Source organism: Hippichthys cyanospilos, chromosome 11 (genome assembly GCF_059441005.1).
Source record: "Hippichthys cyanospilos isolate Australia breed blue-spotted pipefish chromosome 11, RoL_Hcya_1.0, whole genome shotgun sequence".
Lineage (NCBI taxonomy): Eukaryota > Metazoa > Chordata > Actinopteri > Syngnathiformes > Syngnathidae > Hippichthys > Hippichthys cyanospilos.
In genome coordinates, this window is record NC_142379.1 from 2,406,590 (window position 1) to 2,424,819 (window position 18,230).

Here is an 18,230-nt window from a genome sequence, read left to right on the forward strand (position 1 = left end):
CTCCCGCCGCACACACTTCCTCCCATAAAAAGCGTCTGAGTTATGACGGGCCACCGCCTTGTAAAAACGCAAGGCGGCGCATAACCGAGTCGTGTGGCGTGTCACGACCCGCCTATCATTACTTTTTATAGCCGCTGATTCCGGGCGCTACCTAGCGCGTGGCTTGCCTGGGATGCTGGAGACTACATGTTCGCGTGCCGTACGCCCCTCCAAAAAAAAGGCTTCAACTGTTTTTATATTTTGACGATACAAATTTTGCAACAACAATGCTTTGGCGTTACTATTGTTACTCTTTCCAGATATTTATACTTGCTGAGTACAAAATGCTAACGTGAACATGAAAACTTTACACTACTAATTATTTTTCTTCAGGGGGGGGGGGGCAATTGTGGAGCTAAGCATACTGCAATTTCCCCTAAAACTTAATATGTTTAACTAGCTAAAAATTATTTTTGGAAAAACAAACAATTGATTTTTTTTTCAAGCTAAATGTACGTTGTGAAGCGACGTCAGAGCGCTAAGTGATGCTAGTTAGCTCGTTATCTGCTTCCCCAATTGTAGAAGCGAGCGGCCACTAATGTTCCCCAGTAATCTCCTAACTGTAGAATGGAGGCTGAACACGCACACGTCTCCTTTAAGGCACAAACTTTCTTTTCTTTTACAACACGCAACATACAGTGCGCCAGAGCGTAGCGATCGGCCACTAATGTTCCCCAATAATCTCCTAACCGTAGGATGGAGGCTGAAATCGCACACGTCTCCTTTTAGGCACAAACTTTCTTTTCTTTTACAACACGCAACATACAGTGCGCCAGAGCGTAGCGAGCGGCCACTAATGTTCCCCAGGAATCTCCTTTACCGTAGGATATAGGCTGAAATCGCACGTCTCCTTTTAGGCACAAACTTTCTTTTCTTTTACAACACGCAACATACAGTGCGCCAGAGCGTAGCGAGCGGCCACTAATGTTCCCCAGGAATCTCCTAACCGTAGGATATAGGCTGAAATCGCACATGTCTCCTTTTAGGCACAAACTTTCTTTTCTTTTGCAACACACAACATACAGTGCGCCAGAGCGTAGCGAGCGGCCACTAATGTTCCCCAGTAATCTCCTAACCGTAGGATATAGGCTGAAATCGCACATGTCTCCTTTTAGGCACAAACTTTCTTTTCTTTTACAACACGCAACATACAGTGCGCCAGAGCGTAGCGAGCGGCCACTAATGTTCCCCAGGAATCTCCTAACCGTAGGATATAGGCTGAAATCGCACATGTCTCCTTTTAGGCACAAACTTTCTTTTCTTTTGCAACACACAACATACAGTGCGCCAGAGCGTAGCGAGCGGCCACTAATGTTCCCCAGGAATCTCCTAACCGTAGGATATAGGCTGAAATCGCACATGTCTCCTTTTAGGCACAAACTTTCTTTTCTTTTGCAACACACAACATACAGTGCGCCAGAGCGTAGCGAGCGACCACTAATGTTCCCCAGTAATCTCCTAACCCTAGGATGGAGGCTGAAATCGCACATGTCTCTTTTTAGGCACAAACTGTCTTTTCTTTTGCAACACACAACATACAGTGCGCCAGAGCGTAGCGAGCGGCCACTAATGTTCCCCAGGAATCTCCTAACCGTAAGATAGAGGCTGAAATCGCACATGTCTCCTTTTAGGCACAAACTTTCTTTTCTTTTACAACACACAACATACAGTGCGCCAGAGCGTAGCGAGCGGCCACTAATGTTCCCCAGTAATCTCCTAACCGTAGGATATAGGCTGAAATCGCACGTCTCCTTTTAGGCACAAACTTTCGAATTTATGTATGCCTTGTGACAACTATAATTTTAAAAAACGATTGTTTTAAAAAAACCGATGCTTTGCGATTCATGTTTGCAGTGAATTAAAAAAAAATTGGAACTGAGAACCATCAAAGGGGGATGAACGTTGCGTAATATAAGATCCTTAGTATTCAGGTTTGAATTGTGGACGATATTTTCTCATTAAGCAGATCGATAATAAACGTAATTTGATGTACAACGGGAAAGTTTTGTCTTCTGAAGGATTTTTCAGCTCAAACAGGCCGGTACTGAATGAGTTATAAATAAAATTACCATTTTTTTTTCCGGTCTGACTTAAAAGGAAGAAACATAAGAAAAATTGTGGTGAGTTAAGAATAAAAATCCCCCATGATGTCAAGCCACAATAATTGAACCAGCGCGAAGCGAGGGAACACTGCGCACGAGTGTTTTTATTTTATTTTTTTTGAAATATTCTCATTCTGACTCCGAGTGACTCATTGAGGACGTCAACGCAAGGAAGGTACACTAAATTGTCACCATCTCGCCCTTTGATCAAAACGCCACCTAACCGGAATCAACCTGATGCAAAGCTACACGTTTGAATCGCAGCCTTTTGATAGAAAAAAAAAGATCATAAACCGAAGATAAAACATCAGACGTGTCACGAAGCACAAGCTCGTCTTTTAATGATTAAGTCAGATTTCAAAATAAGAAGAAGGGCAAAACCATAAAATAAAAATAAAAAAAAAAAAAAGGGCGGGGAGGCGGCGTAGAGCAAAGCCAAGCGAAGCCCAATTAGGGCTTTTATGGGGCGAATAATTGGGAGTCGCAGCACTGAGCCTTGTCTCGAAAGCAAACCTGATTTTTTTTTTTTCCCGTCTTTTTTTCTGCTTACGACAAGAACAAAAGAACGCGCGCGCGCTGAAGTCGGCGGCAAACCTGGTAAATTATTTAAAGGAAACATCAAAACACAAGAAGACTCACAGAGCGCCGGTCGGGGCTTAAACACGCTGTCGACACCTGAAAATAAAATCAATATCATTTACGCTATACTTTGGCTCGGGGATTTTGGCTCGCCGCAAAAGCCTCCGCCAATATTTTACGCGTGTTTATGATCGTTTGTCAAATGACGGATAATCTGGATCCGATCCGCATTTGAATCCGGTTTGAGCCTATGTAAACGTTGCGGTTTGGTTCGGTTGGATCTGCCTTGACCGGATTTGGAATTTCCTTCCCGTCGCATCTGATTTGACGTCGGAAAAAGTCATACAAGTCGGGATAAACCGATTATCGATTGGGCGTATTCGATTCTGACAGTGGGATAAGCGAGAGCAAAAATGTCACGAAATCGCAGTATTCAAATTACAGCTGTTTTATTTTTATTTGATTTTTTTTTTTCATTTTTATTTGATTTTTAAGTGGGGTCCAAGTTCTAACATCGAGTTGTGTTATTAGGGTGCCGCCCACATGGTGCAAATTTGTTGTTTGCTCAATTTGCATTTTTGACATACACGTCATTATTAGCGACGTTTGGTATCTGAATCAGGATTCAAGTGCGAACCATTTGGAGTTTGAGGCTGTCCACCGAGGGTCAAAAAGAGTACTGTGGACCCCCGAGTTACAGCGTCCCTGGCTTATGTTTTTTTCATGTTGCGATGTGGATTACTGAGTTTTTTCATCCCCTCTTTACGGTATCTTCCCCGCTTTGTGACAAAAACAACTGTCATGACCCTAGGGGGTTGACTGTACTTGTGTTATTTTGTCTCCATCTGCAGTCGTTTTTAAGTAATTGCACTTATTTTCTGTTGTCGTCACATGACGGAGATGCTGGTCTGTCGTTCGGCCCGTCCGTCCATCCATCCATTAGGACATAAAAATTTGATGTCAGAAGCGGGATCCATGGAGTCACACCCAGCCACGTTTGTAAGATATTTTCTCCACATCCTGAGACAATTAGAACGCTTTGAGTGTTTCAATACCTAGGATGAAAAGCTGTCCCAAAACTGGGTGTCAGAAGTGGGATCCAAGGGCCAAGCACTAATATACTCACAAAGGTGAATTGAAAAAATACAGTCACAACCTTCAGTGCTAATCATGTAGGTCGCGGATGGCGCACCTTCGCATTGTCCCAGCGATGCTGCTGACTCCGCCTCTTTCTGCAAAAGGCGCACGAATGTTGTCGGGGCGCCACGCAAAAATCTAGCATTCCCACACAGGCGGCGGGCCAAATCCCCCGCGCCAGCCCCCGTCTCCGCTTTAACATGTGAAAGCATATTCCGCTTTTTAGCCACACCCAGAGTCGGCCCGCGCGGATTAGCTTCTTGGCACACAATGCGGCGAATTCGAAGAGCTCAACCCCCAACCCCGCGAGCCGCCCTCCGACTTCGGGGTGACCACGCACACTTCCAGGGCCAGGAACTCTTGAACCGGCGCCTCGGACCGAGCGCCGCCATCGAGAGGATTTAGAAGCGGGACAAAAGGCGGGAGTGGAACAGCTGCTTGTTTTGTCTTAACCTTCCAAACTGTGCGTGTCAAAGGTGGCGATTGATTTCTTCCAATCGGATTTTGGGCCTCGAGTCAAAGTGTTAGGGCACCCCTGTCTTTTAGTCGACGAAAAATGAGGGAAAATTGCGTCATTGCATTGCGTTCGAGGCTTAGCGACATCAAGTTTTGCAAAAGAGTCACAACAACAATCTAGCAATAACTTGTTCAATATTCCGTTTAATTTGCTCTTAATTTGAAAAGACAACTATAGTGTTGCCAGATCTGGCCCACGGACCCTTGGTTTGCCCCCCCCTTAGAATCGAAAGGGTTAACACATGCGAAGGCATTATAGTGTTGTAGACAGCGGACTAATGTTCCGTCCTATTATTTATTTATTATTTTTTAACGCTTCATCAAATCGTCTTGCAGGCTGGCTTGAATCTCCTCGCGAGCCAGATCCGGCCCCCGGGCCATATGTTTGACACCCCTGCTCTAAAGGGTTAACTCAGGCTAGGGCAGAACAGTATTATAGACTGTGGAAAAACGCATTTGCTTCTTTTCAATTTTTTTTAATGCTTCTCAAAATCATCTCGCGGGTCGGATGGACCCGTCTTGCAGGCTAGATCCGGCCCACGGGCCTTTGGTTTGACACAGATTTCGATTCTGAAGGTTTAACACATGCGAGGGCATTACAGTATTACAGAGAGTGAACTAATATGTTCAGTCTTTTTTTATGCCTCAATGAATCATCTTGCGGGCCAGATTGACCCTCCTTGCGGGCCAGATCCGGCCCGCAAGCCTTTGGTTTGACACCGATTTCGATTCTGAAGGTTTAACACATGCGAAGGCATTACAGTATTGTAGAGAGTGAACCAATATGTTTCTTTTTTTTATTTTTTTTATGCTTCACTAAATCATCTTGTGGGCCAGATCCAGCCCGCGGCCCCTTAGTTTGACACCTCTTCAGTCTAAAGGGTTAACATTGTTTTACATTGTAAAAAAACAAGACTATTACATTGTTATAGAATCTAGAAAACGGACTCGTGTAATATGTTTGGTTCGTTTTGTTTTTTTTTTTTCTTTTTTTGCCTTTGATGCTTCGCGAAAGATTCCAGATTGAACCTCCTTGCGGGCCCCGGGGTCCCTTAGTTTGACACGGATGATTTACAGCTATCTTCGCAGTTTACCACGTTCGGTTGATGTGGAAAAAAGACACCTTCCTGAAACCGAAATGCAATAAATACTTGCACATCGAATGGAATCGGAATTCCATCCCGAATCGAATCGGAACTGGATTCCGAATCGAATCGGAGCGCGCCAAAATGGGCGGGACTCACCTCTGGTGAATGTGAATATGCAGAGCGTGAGAGAGCGAGAGAGAGAGAGAGAGGGGTGGGGGGTGGGGGGGCAGTTGCAGGGCCTGCAGCCTCCTCTCGGCGAAGGGGGCGTCCACGCACAGCGTTCGCCGCGCGCCGCTCAGTGAGTGGGAGCACGCAGCGGCGGCAGCAGCAGAAGCACAAGCGGCTTGTCGCTCGTCTGCATGCGCGTCGCCTCGGCCGCTTTGGCACGGTGACACCTCGTTTTCCTGCTCCCCCCTCCCCTCTCCCCGCACCCCTCCCCTTAATTCCAAGGAACGCTCGCACGCATTCCGGCAACGTGCGTTCGCTTCCTTTTGAGATTTTTTTTTTTTTTTCCCGGACGGAAGGAGAACAGGACGCTTTTTCTCCTTGTTTTTTCTTCCCTTTTTTTTTTTTTTTTTCTCGTGCAGCATCGCGCACTGTGGGAATAAAGGCGAGTGAAGTGTGGACCCGGACGGGACCTGCTGCATTGTCTCCAACATGGTAAAGATGCACTAAACGCTCTTTGAGATAGACATCGTGCACGCAGATGTGGCTCCCCTCTTCTCTCGACCCCCCCCTCCCCTCCGAACCGCACCTTCGGTCCCGGCCGGCCGCGCGCAGCTCGCTCGCTCTACCTGCATGTTTTGCCTTCATACGTGAAATTGGCCGTAGGATGTCCTGCATACGTGTGGTCGTTTTTTTTTTTTTTAATGGGATTTGGAAGGGGGGGGGGGGGGGGCGGACTTTTGCAAATTGCACTATGGTGGTCCTGTTTTAATTGGGAAAAAGAAACGTTTTCATTTAAAATCCTTTTGATTCGTATTATTTTTGGAGAATCGTTTGGAGCCACCTTATATCGATACTCTTTTTGAATATTTACACGAGTTACAACGGCAATGTGTTTTTAAATATGATTTTGATTGGATGTGTAAATTAGATCTAATTTAAAAATAAACATGTACATATGTTAGGGATGTTGGATCGTCCAATCCCCGCCCCCTTGACACATCATTGTAAAGTAAGCTAGATCTAATTGTATATAGCATTTTTCTTAATATTAATTTTGACAAAAGCAGGCCCATGTTGCGGATATTAGTTTTGAATTATTGACGAAAAGATGAATTTTCAGCAATGTCCAATTTAGGATTTGTCCAAAGCTGCCTCCTGGATTTTCAGAAAGTCCAAATAGTAATATACACTACTTCTACTATAGTACTATAGACGCCGTCACGAGTATTGATACCTGGTAACGGGGTCAGGTATCGGATCAGTGCCAATACTAATATCACTGCTCGCCCCTCCCTAATATACATATATCATAATACATGAACATTTTGAATGCGTTTTCCCTTTTCCGGAATAAAACGTTCCAGTCTGAAATCCTCGAAAAATTAGCTTTATTATTGTTTTATAGTTAATTGAATCTAATTCCAAATCACCGTGCTGTTGATAAGCTTTATTTTGAGAAGTTCCCAAACAGTGTGTATGAGTAAAAAGAGTGAGCGAGAGCGAGCGAGCGAGTGAGTGGGACCCCCGGGAGCCATTGTTGGGGCGGTGGGGGCTGCAGCACTAGTAGCTCGGACCGTCCCCCGCTCCGATTGGCTGACGAGAAAAGACTTGTGTCCGCTCTTCCATTAATGATTGTGTTTCATTGTGTGGCGCGGTGTGTGTCCTTTGAGGTGTACGCCGACGTAATAGGATGTTGATTTATAGCACTTTGGGCTCGTCGTGGCTTTGGAAGGGCTAGCATGTAGCAATACTAAATCCGAAACGGATCGCTAATGCTAACTTTGCTTAGCTTTCTTGCCTATGCAATCTGGTGTGGGCGGGGCTTAAAGTTGGATCATTTCATGGATTCACAAGGAACTTTCAGCGAAATGTGAATAATTCGGTCAAGGGCAAGTCGAGAATTCGGGTCCGAATTATGGCTCCGAGCTTTCCGTAATCCAGTTTAGCTCTAAAGAAAATTATTAATGGAGAAAATGCAATGGATGGATGAACCGTCGGCTGTTATTTTTGGTATTATTACAGCAAAAGTAATCTGGATAGACTCTAAAAATGCATTTTTTGGTAGCTTCCCAAACACCAACAGGCATACAGAAGGGGGCGGAGCCCCGCGATTATACTGCGGAAAATGTAATGATTAACATTGTCTCTTTTTTTTCTGCAGAATGTTCTCTAAGTTAAAACTGTAAATTTATCAAAACCATGAGCATCAAGTGGGATAATTAATCTCACAAAATTAGCGCAAATATTGTTCAATGTCCTGCAGATGGGTCACATGATGCTGTTTTCACCTTTTATTGGTTGTCCATACATAGATGGGGGTGTCAAACGTTTTTTTAGCTTGCAGGCTAATGTATTTTCTATCAGGCTGCAGAGAAGCGCTAAGCTAGCAGTTGGCTACAAATAGTTTGTGTGTCAAACGTTTTTTAGCTTGCAGGCTAATGTATTTTCTATCAGGCTGCAGACAAGCGCTAAGCTAGCAGTTGGGTACAAATGGTTTGTGTAAATGACTTTTTTTCATCAATTTAGGATGACAATTTTAATGTTGGTGCTGCTGGGAATTTAAAATGGAGACTTTAAGCAGGTTATTTTGGGAGAAATCTCAAAATTTCCTATTTGTCCTAATGTTGTATTTTGGTGTCAAGAGATTCTCTCTCTCTCTCTCTCTCTCTCTCTCTCTCTCTATATATATATATATATATATATATATATATATATATATATATATATATATATATAAATACATAAAATCATCAGGTTTTTCCAAAGCCGCGTATGACAACGGTATTCCGTGTAACCTTGGAAATGAGAGGTCACATTCAAAGGGGTCACCGGGGGGGCATCGCCACATTGTTCGGCCCTGGCTTTCGTCTCGCCGACGAGCTCCTCCCCCTCGTCGCCGTCTCCTTCAACTTTGGCAGCCCGCATGAGGAATGACTGGGTGTGCTTTGACAGCGGACCCGGCCGCGTCCCCACAATCGCCCCGTAAGCGTTTGAACTAACCACGTTCCGTCTCGCTCCTTCCGGAGTAAATACATTTGATTGCACCTTTCAAGTAATAATGATAATGATTGCGATTGTTATGAATGGCGTGAATGCGAGAAAGCAATTTTTGCTATTGTGAACGCCACAAAAGAAACATGGCTCGGTACAGCAGACGGGAAACTAGAAAATCAGCTGCAAGCGCCATAATATTAGGTACACCTGTACCAACTGATAACTGATTAAATAGTCCAGCTTGTCACTATCGATAAAACGTGACGTCTTTGTTCATCAATCCATGCTAACGATGTATATTGACAGGCAGAAAAATTCGATGATCTGCCACTAGATGGCAGAAGATACAATCCACACTGTGTTTTCCGCACTATAAGGCACACCTAAAAGCCTTCAGTTTTCTGACAGTGCGCCTTATATAGTGCATAAAATACACGTTTTTACTTTGGGGGACGAAAAATCCAAATAACTTCATCGCCATTAAAATTCTTCAATTTCTTGCCTCTGCATTTCAGTTATAGAGTTTTTTTTTTTTTTACAATGAAAATTTAATTGAATCACAATTATGTTCCTTGATTGCTTGGTTGCCATTCCCATAAGCGCAGCTCCACCTAGTGGATGCATAGCGCAAGCCCACGACTGTAGCTTCTATTCAATGCGCCTTATAATGCATAGGCCATCCGTTGAAGGTGCCACTTATAATCCGGTGCAATTTATAGTGCGGAAAATTCGGTAACCGTGTAAAAATGTGCGTTTGACCAAGCTGGCCCAAATATGTCCTTAAATACATTTGTGAGTAAATAATTCGAGGTTGAATTGATGTTTTGCTAACGCAAAAGGGGCAAAGTATTGCCTCATATTCGGGCAGCGCTACAAAATGCATGCATGCATAATTAAAGATGCAAGCAGTGATTTAGAGGGCCGAGCAATTCCATTTAATTGCAAATCCAGGAAATAATTATCAAACTTTGCCGGCATGCGGCGCCCGCATGAGACGGTTTTGCATTTTGCGGGGTCCATCTGTCTCAGAAACCTGCTTTCCATTAGGGCTCATTTGTGTAAATTCCCAAATAAAATTTCGCCCTGGAATTTGCCTGCAAATGCCAACTTCCGCCCAAAATGGCCGCAGATGTCCATTTTGACATTTATATAAACGCCACCTCCTTAAAGTCTTGATTTTAATTTCTCAGTAGGCAAAAAGTTTAAATTGTAATCAAAGTGCAAAATAAAAAGATTAGCAGATGATGCATACCATTTAAAAAAAAAAAGTGCCATATCTTTATACGCGTTTTTCTCTGAAATCGGGATTTTTCACCTGGCAATATTCAAATTGCTCTAACATTGTCAGTTATATATTTAATACATATCATTTTAAAAAGGAATTAAGTGAAGAATTACAATAGCGTTTTCATTTTTGGAGACATAAGCCTAAAAAATAAGGTCTGAAATCATCAGTAAAAAGTTGTGGCTTATAGTCCTAAAAATACGATATATGTACAGTATGTATTCACGTGTATACAAATATATATGTTTGTTTATATGTGTATACACATATATGTGTATATATGTGTATTTGTGTATACACATATATATATGTATATATGTGTATATGTGTATACACATATATATGTATATATTGTATACAAATATATGTTTGTTTATATGTGTATACACATATACATGCATGTTTATACACACACACATATATATATATATATATATATATATATATATATATATATATATATATATATATATATATACACACACACACACATATATGTATGTATGTGTATACACATATATATGCATATATGTGTATACACATACACGTGTGTGTATATATACACACATATATATGTATGTATGTATATACACATATATATGTACTGTATGTTTATATGTGTATACAAATATAAATGTATGTATATATGTGTATACACATATATACATGTGAATATGTGCACACACACACCCACATAGAACATGAAACAAGAGAAGAATGGATCAAGCGCAAATATGCTGGCACGGTCCGTTTATATCCTTTAAGCATAAATGAAATCATAACACGGATCTGTGCGTGTAGTCATTTTTTTCCACTGATGTCAGTAATTCTAAAGTGTCTGAGGAATCAATAATTCTTGTCCAACTGCCTTTTCAGCATGCGCACCCCGAGTGTTCTTTTGCCCGGGGGCTTTACGTTTAGCGAGGCCGCTCTGCCATGCGTCACGCGCGCACCTCGTCCATCAAAAGGGAAGGCGCACCGCAGCGCGCCGCGTACGTTAGCAGACGCTCACGCGCTTGGCCCAACTCCGTTTTCAAGTCACCCGCGAAAGGGCCGGGCCGCGCGCCGACCTGCCCTTTGACCTTTTCCCTCGGCGTTCTCTCAAAGGAGCAGAAAAACATTTAGCTTGTCTGACCTCGCCGCGTCTTCTTTTTCGGTTTGTTGCGATGTCTTCATTAGTTTGGATGTGACGCGCAGAGGCTAATTTAGATGCCCGATAGATGATTTTCTGTAAACTTGGTACGGGTAGATACGCCGCGTATTTTTTTCTTTTAACGCTTTTGGAGTTTTTGACCATTTTTGGGTCATTTTATGACACGCTTTTCTCACGATATTTTAGTCAAGGGTCGCTACGCTACTGCTAATGTGATAAGTGGTCGTGCCGTGTTGAACTTTGACATGTTGTCGTCGTCTGGGTGAAATTTCAGCTCCCTCGTGTCGTCTTCCAATGAAAAATTGCGAAAATGACTGATGATTTGTCAGAATCTTACCAAGAGTTTGCCGAGTGTTGAATTGGGGAGGTAGCTGACCAAGATGGCCGCCGGTACTGTCGCGTCAGATCTCCGCCCGCGGGTTGCATCTTTAGGAAAACTCATCGGGCGAAAACACCAAACTTGCGAGTTGTCTTCAACTTTTAACCATTTAAAATGTTTTATTTCCAATCTATCCTTTGAATATTTTTTGTCCGACCTCTGATTTCAAAACGCGGCGACGCACACGCTTAAAATTGATTTGACCACACTCAGAAACTAGAACTATAACGTTTCCCGCAATATAAAAAAAAAAGTTTGACAAGGACAATTGAAAATCTCAAATGAAAAAAAGTCATGTAGGCCAAGACTTATACAATACATTTTTATATTTTTCGGGTCCGGAATCTTCCCAATGTTCCAGCAGAACAAAATACCGCCGAGAGGATCCGGTGAATTATTGTCCGATATAAAAAGGTGCGCATCATTGAATTGGTTTTGGTGGCCGTCATAAAATATGACACCGCATCTCGGGATGCGTCGGGTCTAGCCTGCGAGAGAGCAGGTGCAAAAATACGAGGCCTCGTATAGCTCCGGGCTCGGATTACTTTCTTAAGTCACCGTTGTCGTTGTTTGCGTCGGGGAGCCAGGTGTTAGCCTAACCCCCGGGACACGCCTCCTGCACCCACATAAAGGCTCTTCATCCGCTCAATTGTTTGATGGGGGGGGGGGTCCTTCGTGCTGTCTCAGCATTCATTAAGGGCCGCTCGGGTGCCGGAGGAGTCAGAAAGAGCAAGAAGACATTTTACATCCAGTGGCTGCAGTTTCGCGAAAAAAACCTTCAAAACAGATTGAACATATCTTCACGAGAAGGAATAAGAGCAGAAGAAACACCAACTCATTTGGATTGTTAGAATACTGCACCAACGCAAGAGTAACACGCCTGGTCGCATATACTCGGTAGCGGGTGAAACAGCAGTTCAAAATCAATACGTCAGTACTACTTCTGTCTCCCTTTGTTTACCTCTAAATTGCCCCTTGGAGGTTATTAAAAAGATGAGCTCGACATGAGCTAAATTTGACACCTATAGGGTGTACCTCTCACCCTCCTGTTTTTAGAAGGGTTGGCAACGTGGCATATTGAAAGTCATCATGTTTTGACAATACAGTGGGCCCCCGTGTTACCAGATGAATCCGCCCAAATTCCCTAGTAAGGGTAGCCTAGGCTAGGCTAGCCTTCTTCGTATTTCTTGATTATCTCCAGCTTCGTTCCATAGAAATCATCTTCTTACTTCTCTTGTCAACATCACTACCAATCTTGGGACCCATAGCTAACCCCAAAAACGTTGAATTAAGCAGTAAAATGCACTATAAATAGGGTTTGTAACCACTCGCGGTAGAACAAAGCTTTACAATTCCGCCATTTTGAAACTAGTGAAGCCGACCAATAGCAGACCAGCATTTTAGTTACACGTTGCATGGAGGCGGTTCGGCAACTGAACGGGAAATAAGTGCAATTACCTAAAAACGCCTGCAGATGGAGACAAAACAAAACAAATACAGCAGACCCTCTAGGGTCATGACGGTTGTTTTTGTCGCAAAGCTGGAAAAATGCCGTTGAGGGGATGAAAAAACTCAGTATTCCGCGTTGCAACATGAAAAAAACGTAATCCGCCGACGCTGTAACACAGGGGTCCACTGTATATGCGACATTTCATCCTCCTAGTGTTTTTTGGTTGCTTTTCCTGTGAAATCCCGCATCAAAAAGTCCCTTTTGGGTCCAAATTTCCCCCGAACGCACGTTTGAGAACCCATACACGAAAACGGAGACAGAGTGCTTTTAAGTAGCGCCGCTCGCCGCTTCTTCCTAAGCCCGACTGTCGCCTCCAACGTGCCCCCGTGTTCCTTAAAACACAGCGTGGCAAATTACCTCTCCGATTCGAGCCGCCTTGTTTTTTCGCGTTCAACCGTGAGGGCGGGGAGTGACAGTAATTACGTTTGCAAAAAAAAAAAAGAAAGAAAAAAACGTCCCGGCCGCGTTTGAAGGTCAGCGTTCCACCGACAGCCGTCACGTCCCTCGGGGCGCATCCCGCTAACAACGTGCTAGGTTTTTTTTGTTTGGCCCTCCCGTCAGAACGTTCTCCCCCAGTGGCGTTTCATCATGACCGCCGCCATCTTATGCAAGACGCTGAAATGTGTCCTAATCCTCAGGTAATTAAGCCCCAGCGGTTCACGCGTCGCCGCCCCGTCGCCATCGGAGCTCTCCGTTTAGCTCCTTGGCTTTAATGAAGCCGTCTTGGCCGTTTCTTGGCCGTTCGCTCCCAATTTTGCGCGCCGCAACTTTGCATTTTCGCCCCGCTGTGATCAATATGCACGCGCGGCGGGAGACGCCGGGGCGCTCGGGAGACGGCGAGCCGCAGAAGCAAGGTCAAGAGTTGGATACAGATATCAAAACAACGAAAAAATCAAACAAGCATGTGAAGTAGCCGGATTAACATTCAGAGGCGTGAAATATTTCTGGCATCTGCTTGAACACCAACTTCATTTCACTACATTTTTATGTATTAGGAGGTGGGACAGCGGCTTGCACGTCCGCCTCACAGTTCACAGTCTCGAGTTCAATTCCGGCAGCCCTGTGAGGAGTTTGCACGTTCTCCCCGTGCCCATGTGGGTTCTCTACGAGCTCTCCGGCTTCCTCCCACGCTCCGAAACCATGCATGGAGACTCCAAATTGTCCCGCATAGATATTTGTCCCTGTGTGCCCGGCTGGCAACCGGTTGAGGGTCCCCCCCGCCTACTTCCCGTACAAGCGTCAAAGGATAAGCGGCTATAGAAAATAGATGGATGGATATTATGTACTGGTTGACCCCCAAAAAACGGGAACTTTTAACAATGCAGTGGACCCCCGGGTTACAGTGTCCCTGGCTTACATTTTTTACAAAGTGGAATACTAACTGTTTTCGTCTCCTCTTCATGGCATTTTTCTGGCTTTACCGCATCAACCACTGTCATGACCTGCGAGGTTTATGTTTATGTTTGCCTCCCTCTTCAGGCGGTTTTGGTAATTTCTCTTGTTTTCTGGTCATATGAAACTACCTGCTCTGCAGCACATCAGTATAATGCTGGTCTGCTATTGGTCAACGTCACGGTGTCACTAAGATGCTAAAGACTCGATCTTACAATATCATGTTTATTGCGCATTTTAGTGCTTAATTCAAAGCCACGGGTCCCAAGATTGCTAGTGATGTTAAAGGGAGAAGGAAGAAGATGATTAGTATGGAAATGAAGTTGGGGGAGTACAAAGAAGGCTAGGCTAGGCTCCCCTTGCTAGGGATTATGGACCTCTAGAACCCCTTCACAAAAAGCGTAACTGTCATCGCAAAGTAATTGGATGGTATCAATGCAGCAGTTTAATCACTAAATACTAAGAATGGGACGAGACCCAAATCCCATGAGACGCGGTGAGATTTGGGCAATATAAAAGAATGCACTTTTCAAGGTTTTCTCTTTATTGAGCTGACAAGAAAATGAACAAGCGTCATTAAATGTCAGCATAATTAAGTCGTTTTCTAAATTGCTCTGAATCGGCGATTGAATGTGTTTTCCAAACGGCAAATATTTTATATGTGTTTTGAAAAGATAAAAGTAGGGAGGTAGTAAAAAAATAGTTGTGTTTATGGCATTTGGACGATTTTTTTGGCCGATTTAATCAGATGGACGATTAATAGGTCTGGCTCTCTTCTGCCTAGCGACATGTGACACAGCTGCTAGCTAAATACAATATACAATTTTTGAATATATCTTCAATGGATAACAGTAAAGAATTATATATATATATTTAAAAATCGTAGTAGCTATGCCATTTGGACGATTATTTTTGGCCGATTTAATCAGCCGGCCAATGAATCGCTTTGGTTCACTTGCCTAGCAACAAGTGACACAGCTGCTAGCTAAACTTTGAATTTACTTGTGAAGTTGTATATCGACAATTATTTTGTCAAAAAGTTTCATAGTTACTCGACGCATTTGGACAGGACTTTTGATATTTGTCACAGCTCGGAGGTTAAAACTCGAGACCGCCTCCTGACTCGCACACGTGTGACGTTTTGATGGAATAGGCTAACGGTAGCCGCGTTGTTTGTTGCGCCGTTGGGCGCGCCGCTAGGTCGCGGCTATACATTTCGCCAGCATCAGCCGGCAAAGCGCTGGAGTGGCGTCTCCCGACGGAGCTGACCTTCAGCTGTTACGCCATCAATATTCATGAGGCCGCGCTAGCTGGCCCGCTAGCGCTCTAGCGCTCCAGTCACACAAACAGCCGGGCATTTTTCCTCTCGTCGGCGCTACCGTGACATTTTAGCGAGCGCTCTTATTTATCAAATACGCGTAGAATGTGCTGAGCTGTTCTTTTATGCCGCGGTGTGACCCAGACGACAGCGCCTGTCTGTTTGCGTTGTGTTGTAGCGTAAAAATGCATTGATGTTATTGATTTAAAGCCGTCTGGGTGACATAAGCCACGCTGACAAAAAGTCATTTATCATTCCGTAATAGGGATTTAGCGGTGGAGTTCCCCAAAAAAAATGGTGGGCTTTATGCAATTTTCGGGCTGCAGCTATCAATTATTCATGAAGATTTTGAAATTTTACTTGAATACCCTTCTGAAATTTCCGTCGAATAATCGGGAATTCGGATACAAATAAAATGTTTTTGCTTGGTTAAAGAACAATAAATAATCCGGGTGATAATATAACACAGTTAAATTCAGTTATTTAATTCTAAGGTATCCAAAAACATTAGAGATTTTAAACAAATGCCAGAGAAATCATCTGGAGCTAACAGGCTTTGTTCAAAAGTGATCAGTAGGAACGGCAACTGTTTTCACTTTATGTCTATTAAACTGCCTTTGAAAGTTATTTCACGCCTCTCGCCAGCCCACACGGGGCAGTTTAGCGTGGCTAGCTGCTAACGCTGCTAGCGCTACTACCTGCTAACGTTGGAGCCCACGTAAATCGCTTGCAACAGGTACCATGTCATTTAATGTCAGTGTAATGGTCATTCTTTTAAGCACCCATAGTTGGCGCACTTCTACTTACATAATTAATTAAAGTGTTTCATATGTGAAAATGTGCAATATTAGCCGTAGCTAATGTCGATTTAAAGTTACATTTTGGTAACGAGGCGTTCGTAAGTTGAGGTACCACCGTAATTGAAAAGTAATTTATTTGTTTTTAACTGAGGTAACCAACTGCTAGCTCATTCAAAAAGAAGCTTTTACTCATTGGATCTTTATTTTATTCTGTCTTATTTCAAAAGTAGGTGTTTAAAAAAAAGAAAAGCACAAGTTGCCAGTCGGAACAGCGTAAGCTTAAAAAAAAAAAACGTATTTAGAAGGTATTTGTGGATCTTCAAAAAGGTCAATCTGACCGACAGTACAAAAAAAATCTTTTGAGGAGGGCCAATTAGGCGCGTAACAGAACAGACGTGTTAAAACGGGTCAATCAGACCTTGGACATAATTGCCGTTTTAAATGGAGTCAATTTGACCTGAGCATTCAAAGGAGGTTTGAAAAGATGCTAACTGCTAAATCTGCTACCCTGAAAACCTAACACAAAATGGCTACGTTTGAAAACCTCACATCTTTTTTTTGCAAAATTTCCCAAACATTTTTGTGATCGTCTCCCTTTGGCCCGGGTAAGAACCCGAGTGATTTTGAGCGCGGGCCAGTCCGGTCGCGTGTAGCTTTACCCGAATCCTCTTGAGTGATTTCACGTCTCCGGCGGGATTAACCTTATGATAGGAAGATTATGCGGCTTGGTCTCGACGTCGCGTCTGATCGTCTTACTCTGTGTACAGTGCGGCGTGTTGGGAGTTCATCTTTCAAGTGATAGCGTGAATGAAAAGGTGCTAGCATGTTTGCTAAATGCTTCCCAAACACGTCGATTGAGAGACGTCTTTCACTTGTGGCGCCGGTCAACAAGAAGCACATGATTTTGAAGCCAATATTAGGATTTTGATGCGAATTCTAATTTCAGGTTAGTTTGAATTAGCTTATATGCTAAGACGCTAATAGCGGAACATTTATTTTGTGGAAACAAGTTAGCATTTCGGGCGCGCCCTCGCAGTTTATTTCTGACCGTAACGTTTTCGTTTTACTTGTTGGTTTTCCTCAGGATAGAACCAGTGAAAAACAAAGATCCATTTTATGTGTTTTTTTTCTTTTTCCTTTTTTTTATTTTAGCAAAAAGAAAAAAAAACTTTTTTCATCATTTCTAACCATAATTTTCCTTCAGGTTGACATTGTTACTTTTGTTGCTTTTTTTTTTGTTTCTGTTAAGTCAAAACAGTCCCCCCCCCCAAAAAAAAAAAAAAAATTATAATAAATATGATATAATATTTATAATTCGCTGTGTTTTATAGTCCGAGAAATGCGGTACCCGACAGAGACCATATTAGGTGGACTAAAGTTTTGGGTCACCCTTATTTTAAGCAATATGGCCACGTGTCCCAATACTTTTATCCATCAAGCAAGCTTGCAGGCATTGAGCTTTTATTTTGCTATCAACAATGTATGGACAAAATCCCACAGCCGTCCGGCCCAATAGCTTTGCGCCTAGAGTGTTTCTGCACGCACGGCGACCCTCTTCTAGGTCACATGACCACACGTGAACGCCAGGAAGCACATCAGGGCTTGGCGCCGCTCCCGAGCCGGACGGTCGGCGCGTGCGTCAGTGTGGTCAGCGTGTCGTATTGAGCCGCTGGAAGTCCAGCCACAAAACAGCTGCTATTTTTTTTTTTCCCGAACACCGCAAATGCTTTTTTCTTCTTCTCTTCTTCTAATATAGTTGTGGAGTGTGGT

The 18,230-nt window shown here is 43.4% G+C and overlaps 1 protein-coding gene across 9 annotated transcripts in view; it reads left to right on the plus strand.

The window, feature by feature from the left end:
* Positions 1-5,772: 5,772 nt before the first annotated feature.
* Positions 5,773-18,230, plus strand: part of tenm4 (teneurin transmembrane protein 4) — a 185,784-nt gene continuing 173,326 nt past the window's right edge. For all 9 annotated transcript variants that reach the window (XM_088427927.1, XM_088427919.1, XM_088427920.1 and 6 more), the window contains exon 1: positions 5,773-6,121. The gene's annotated coding sequence lies outside the window, so the exon portion shown is untranslated. The remainder of the gene's footprint in view (positions 6,122-18,230) is intronic.